This window comes from Furipterus horrens, unplaced genomic scaffold (genome assembly GCF_987537825.1).
Source record: "Furipterus horrens unplaced genomic scaffold, mFurHor1.1.pri manual_scaffold_10, whole genome shotgun sequence".
NCBI classification, from domain to species: Eukaryota; Metazoa; Chordata; class Mammalia; order Chiroptera; family Furipteridae; genus Furipterus; species Furipterus horrens.
In genome coordinates, this window is record NW_028327180.1 from 37892655 (window position 1) to 37899691 (window position 7037).

At 42.7% G+C, this 7037-nt stretch overlaps 1 pseudogene; it reads right to left on the reverse strand.

Moving 5' to 3' along the window:
• Window positions 1–5427: 5427 nt before the first annotated feature.
• Window positions 5428–6196, reverse strand: LOC149999604 (uracil phosphoribosyltransferase homolog pseudogene; annotated as a pseudogene).
• Window positions 6197–7037: the final 841 nt, after the last annotated feature.

Genomic DNA, 7037 nt, shown 5'->3' on the forward strand with positions numbered 1-7037 from the left:
GGTCAGAAACAAATTAACAGCACTCAGGTGAATGCAAGAGCTGGGTTTGGTCGTGTTCTTGGGGTGTGGGCAAAAAACACACTAAACTGAACGCTGAGAACGGGAGAGGTCACAAATACTCAAACTGCAGGATAGCAGGTGACCTCGCCGATTCTATACACAAAGAATGAAGCATTAAAAGGACTTGGTTTCCAGAGAAACAAGGTATCTGTTGTATAGGGATGGTGAGTCTTGAGTGCAGACAGGACAGCTGGTCTCCTTGGTGGCTGTGGACTGAATGTATCTTCTTACATTCATAAGTTGGCATCCAACTCCCTCAGGGGAATAGTGTTAGAAGGGGGGGCCTTTGGGTTAGATGAGGTCAAAGGGTGGGACCATCACAATAGGATTGGTGTCCTTGTCAGTAGAGGAAGAGGCCAGGGATGACTCCCCAGAGTGAGAGGATGCAATGAGAAGGTGGCCAGGAAGAGGACCCTCACCAGGAGCAGCCCTGCTGGGGCCTTGACCTCAGCCTTGAAACCTGTACCATTGTGAGAAATGTCTGTGGATTAAGCGGCCCAGCCTGTGTTATTTGTTAGGACCACCCAGGCAGACTCAGGTAGCCAATGTGGCAATGATAAAAGCCAGAATTATTTTAATTTCTTGATTTTAGAGAGAGGAGGAAGAGAAACATTGATGTTGTTCCATTTATTGATGCATTCATTCATTGGTTGATTCTTATATGTACCCTGACCAGGGATCAAATCCACATCCTTGGTATATCAAGACAATACTCTAACCAACTGAGCTACCCAGCCAGGGCTAAAGTCAGCATTCCTGAAAAATGTTTAATGGGATTTTCAGGTCTTTGAAGACAATGGTGGCCTTCTAACAGATCCTTCTAGCATTTTCTACCCAAACAGAACCTCCAGAAAATAGACCAAGTGTGCACAACACCCTGTTCCCACTTACCCTTGTGGGATCTTGGCCTCCTGCCTACTCCTGCTCCTCTGCTAGGCTGCATGGGGACATGGGCAGGAAGGCTGGCCAGCCAGGTGGCCAGAGGCAAAGGGGGGATTCATAGGGAATCCAGCACGTGGTCCTCCCACCTGTGGATGGGAAACCCACTTCCCCAGGTTAGAAACCTCAAAAACCAGGAGGACCGCCAGACTTGCCCCCAACAGCACTTGGAGGTGTGAAAAACACCTTTGATCAGAAATTCATAAACTAAGGACAGAAATGGGCAAGAAACAACAGGAAGCAGTGGCTTGAACTCAAGGAAATGTGAGAAAACAAAATATTTTAGAAACAAAGAATAAAGTACAAGGTGCCAAGACACAGAAAGGTTTGAGGAAGGGCTTCGGAAATGGGAGAATACGGAGGTGAAGAGAGACTGGCTGTGAAGGATGAGGTGTCAGGAGGGTGGTGGTGCTGTCACAGGCAGAGAAGGCAGGATGTGGCGTTTGAGTCCTCGAGGAAAATCAGACCTAGTGTTTAAAACTTTTTCAAGGAAACGTTCCACGTAGGTAGAGGAGGCCTGAATTTTTGCGGTGAAGGTGCTCCTGAGGACATTAGAAAACCATTACATACATGACATAGCCTAATAAAACAATTCTTTTAAACAAGCCTTGGGGCCTGCAGGCAAGAAGATAGAAAAATTTGTTACCAGACTTTTCAGAACAGACACATGAAACAAGGTGACTGGATTTTAAAGACTTTCCTGATGAGAGTTGAGTTGTCAGCATTGTTCTCTTCAAAGTAAGGTACCCTTTTGTCTGGCTGCTTTTAAGAATTTGTTCTTTATATTCATTATTTGATGATGGTGTGTGGTTTTCTTTATATATATCCTGCTGGACATTTGCTGAGCTGCTTAGATCTTTGGGTTGATATCTTTAAACAATTTTGGAAAATTTCTTTTTATCGTTTCCTTTTTTTTTTTTTTTTTTTTTTGCCCATTTTCTCTCTCTCTCTCTCTTTTCCCCTCCAGTACTCCAATTACCTGTATGTAGGTCTATCTAATATGGTCCCACAGGTCTCTCATACTCTGTTCTGATTTTTTGGCGGGGAGGGAGGGGGATTATTTTGACTATCTTTGGGTATACAGAGAGTCCCCAACTTAATGATGGTTTGACTCACAATTTTTCAACTTTATTGTAGTACAAAATCTATACTCATTAAGTACTTCAAATTTTGCTCTTTTCATGGCCAGTGATATGCAGTGTGGTCCTCTCCTGTGGTGCTGGGCAGAGCAGCAAGGGTTCTTAACATGTTCACGGTGGGCCAGGCTAAGCTATGATATTCGGTAGGTTAGGTGTATCAGATGCATTTTCACTTATAATATTTTCAGTTTATGATGGGTTTATTGGGATGTAGCCCCATTATAAGTCAAGGAGCATCTGTACTAATGTTCCCTCTTTTGTGTGTTTTGTCTGCTCCTAATCTAACCAATAAGTTCTTTTCAGATACTTTTAGTTCTACAGTTTCCATTTCTCCCTTTGTAATCTTTCTTGATTGCAGTCGGCCATCTCTTCAGCCCTCTGCCCCATTTCCCTCTGTATTCTCTTAACAGATTTATAGCAGTAACTTGAGTGTCTTTGCCATCTGATTTCAACAGCCAGGTCTTCTGTATATCCATTTCTGTTGGCGATTTTCCGCTTTTGTTTATGGGTAACATTTCCTCCTTCAATGTCTCATAATTTTTATTGCATTGCAAATATTGTGTGTGAAAGAATGATAAGCCAGGCCTTTTTCACCCCAGAAAGCCTGCACTTCATCCTTTACCAGGCAGCCTGATCTGTAACCAGGAGTTGGCTGGGTTTCCACCTAAGTTAGCTTCATTCACCCCTAGTTCAGATGTCTTGAAGTTTATGTCTTGACCTGTCTTGTTCTTCTTGCCAGCCCCACATTCTAGCAGGACTCTGGTTTCCGTGCATGGAAAGGCTGCAGATTTCCCTCCACCTTTCACTCCCACTCCAACCTCACTACCCAAGCACCAAGTCAAGCTTTTTGAGCTCCTCCAGGTTCCAGTCCATTCTGCCAGCCCACACCGGTATCAACCTTTTAGGTAGCTGCTCTCCCTGTGAATTCCCTGCCCTCAGCAAGCCCAGCCACCCACCATGCCCAGCTTGGTGCTGCTGGGGGGATGCTTCCCAGCCTCTGCTCTCCTGGGAGGGACTCTTTTCTCCCTCTGGATTACTTAGCATCCACATCTCTGATATATTTACAATTATATATGACTTCTAAGATCTAGGGTATATGAAATGATCACCAGTCAAGGTAATTCACACATCCATCATTTCACTGTTACCCTTTGCGTGTATGGTGAGAACACAAGATTTGTCCACTTAGCAACTGTCAAGTACATAATACAGTATCATTAACTATGGTCACCACGCTATACATTAGGTCCCCATACTTATTTTTATAACTGGAAGTTGTGCCCTTTGACCAATATCTCCGTTTCCTTCACCGCCAGTGACCACCATTCTATTGTTTTATTAATTCAACTGTAGTTTTAGATTCCACCTGTGAGTGAGGTCATGAAGTATTTGTCTCCCTGTGTCTGGCTTACCTCACTTAGAATAATGTCCTTCAGGTTCACCCAGGTTGCTGCAAATAGAATTTCCTTTTTTTTAAAAAGCTGAGTCATATTCTTTTTTTGTTGTTTAGATTTTATTTATTTTTACAGAAAGGGAAAGGGAGGAAGGGAGAGCGAGAGGGAGAGAAACATCAATGTGTGGTTGCCCCTAACTGGGGACCTGGCCCGCAACCCAGGCATGTGCCCTGACTGGGAATCGAACCAGCAACCCTCTGGTGTGCAGGCCAGTGCTCAATCCACTGAGCCACACCAGCCAGGGCCATATTCTTTACACACACACACACACACACACACACAAGGGCCATATTCTTTATACACACACACACACACCAGGGCCATATTCTTTACACACACACACACACACCACTATATATATGTAAAATATATACCATCTTTATTTCTCCATCTGTAACACTTAGGTTGTCTCCATATCCTGATTATTGGTAATAATGCTAATGCTCCAGTGAATATCAGGGTGCAGACTCTTGAGATCCTGATTTCATTTCCTTAGGACATGTGCCCAGAAGTGGAATTGCTGGGTTATGGTGGTTCTATTTTACATTTTTTGAGGACCTTGTACAGTTTTCCTTAGTGGCTGCACCGATATATGATTTCTATAATGAACATGTCCTTTTTATAGTGTTTATTTTTAACCAGCTCAAGTTATGGTCTTCCTTGACAGTGTTTCTATTCAGAATTCAAACCCCTTTTACAATCTCTCAGATGTCTGCAGGACCTTTTCATTCCTGATATTGGTCTTGTGTTGTCTCTTTTAAAAAGAAAAGAGTTGTGCTGTGGTTTCATCAGAACTGATGGTTTGTATTTCATTTGTTCTCTGCTTCATTTTTGGCCTTGTTATTTTATTTCTCCTCTGTTGGGGGTTGAATTTGCTGTTCACTTTCTACTTTCTTGAAATGAAAATTTAGACCACTGATTTTAAACCCTTTCTTTTCCAGTTTGTGTGGACTATAAATTTTCCCCTCAATTCTGTTTTAGCAGAATCCTCAAATTTTGATGTATTAGAGTCACAATATTATTCAGTTCCAAGTATTTCCTAATTTCCGTATGGTTTATTTTTTACCATGTTTACATAAAAGTGTTTCTTGATTCCCAGATATTTGGGAATTTTTTTGTCTCTTATGATTCATTTCCAATTTGGTTCCACTGTAGTAAGAGAACATAAGATAAGTGATTAATATTTAGAATTGCATTATGATATAGAACATGACCTGTTCTGGCCATTGTTTCCAGTGCACTTGAAAGCCATGTGTGTTCTGACATTGTTGGGTATAGTGTTCTCTGTGTGTAGATTAGGTCAGGTCTAAACAAAATGCAAACTATAGTGGGCAAAGAACTTACTCCCATTTGGGTTTTACATGTGGCTGCAATCAATCTCCAAACTGAGAGGGTCATAAATTAGGGGACAGCTTCAATGTACCGAGGGATCAGCAATTTGCTTAAGAATATTGTTAAAATATTTTCTGCCCTGGCCGGTACTGCTTGATTAGTTGCAGGTTTGATTCCCAGTCAGGGCACAAACCTAGGTTGCAGGTTCTCCTTGGTCAGGACACAAACAGGCAACCAATAGATGTTTCTCTCCCTTTCTTCCCTTCTAAAATCAAAAGCATGTCGTAGGGTGAGGATTTTTTAAAAAACATTTTTAAAGAGTTGTGTGTGCTTCATTGTTAAATTTGGTGCCAAAAGTCAAGAAATAATCAAATAAATAAACCTCAAATATTTTTGTTTTTACTATCTCACTTCCAAAAATTACAAAGCATCTTTAACATATTTTTTTTCTGCCATTCCGCAAGTGAATCAGTAAAAGATAGAAACTCAAAATATAACTAATATTACACAAGATAATTAATTTTCCTTCAGTAACTCAGTCTGTTCCAACGTATTTCCAAAATGTGTAGGTACAGTAGGATAAACTTCGGTGGTTAAAATTGTGATCTCTGGAAACTGTTGAATGATTGGTTTGGCACCATGAGGAGTGGAGAACAGACGCGTGGAATGAGAGCAGTGTTGAATCCACGTTTTATAAGAACCTTTACAGCTTCAATTACAGTATTTCCAGTGCCACATCTCATGATGCTGACCCCACAATTTCCCTTCTCAAATTTCACTCCTTCCTCTTCATACCCTGTTGGAGTGGTCACTGTGTATTCTTTATATGGCAGCTGATTCAGCCTCTCTTCCACTGCAACTCTGAGCAAACAATCTGCAGAGAACAGGAAGTCCCTTCTACTGGTTGTCTCACCTCAGGTGATGGTTTGCAGCTCCTGGATCTGTTCATTAATGGGTGGCAGCTTAAACTGAGCCCCAATCTGCCAGGAGAGTTAGCTGTCCCTTACGAAGTCACTGGCCTATGTGTCCTAGCTGCCACTGCTGCTCTCAGGATTGAGGCTGGCATCACTGCAGACTTAAGGGCCCCCTCCACTGGTACAGTACAATGGTTGTGACTGGTGAGGAGTCTGCTTGGCGCGTCCCCTCCTCCCCCACCGTGATCCGGGATTAGGTCACAGGTCACGCAGCTTGGCTCTGGGCTTGGGCTAGAGGACAGTTCACTTGTCGGTTTTGACAGGGCATGGCATGGAGTCCAGACACTGTTATCTCCATGGCCATACACCGGACCCTGGGCTATTCCCACAGCTCTCAACCAGCTTGATGTCTTGATTATGGAACTTTCTTAGCTCTCATCTCTTCAAGAACAGCCTGTGTGGCATTCTCCCACCCCACCTCTGCGACTCCCCTGACAGGTGCCAGGCCCCTGTGTCCCACATCACCTGTGCTTTGCTCATTTTTCTTCTTTTTGTGCTTTGCCTTGGTTGTTTCATTGCCCTGTTTTCCTAGTTCACTAATCCCGTCTTCTGTTGCTCCTAGCCACTGAGTTCTTAAGTACAGATTGTGCATTTTTAAATTCTAGAATGTCAAACAGATATTCGTTTTTAAAAATAAATATACGGATTTATTTTTCTCATTCATGGACCTGTGGATTGGCTGTGGCATTTCTATTTCAGGCTGCTGGTTGGTTAGGTTTGGCTCCAGGTTGGGTTCAGGTTTGCTCCATGTGCCTGCATCGTCTTCCTAAAGCAGCTGCCATAGTCCTCTCAAACAGATATTCTAATTGTTGAAATTCTTCATTATTGCACCTGTTTTGTTCATTTCCTCCCATGTCTTGAATGTATAAATTCTCTGGTAACTCCAATTTCTGAAATACAAGTGAGTCTGTTTTTTTTTTTCCTTTCTTGCTTTGTAGTTCTTGATATGCTCTTTTTTGTTTGTTTGTTTTTTTAGAGGGGAAGGGAGGGAGAAAGGGAGAAACATCAATGTGCAAGAGAAACATCGAACAGTTGCCTCTTGCACGCCCCCAACTGGCAAGTGCCCTGACCAGCAATCGAACCAGCAACCTTTCGATTTGCAGGCTGGTGCCCAATCCACTGAGCCACACCAGCCAGGG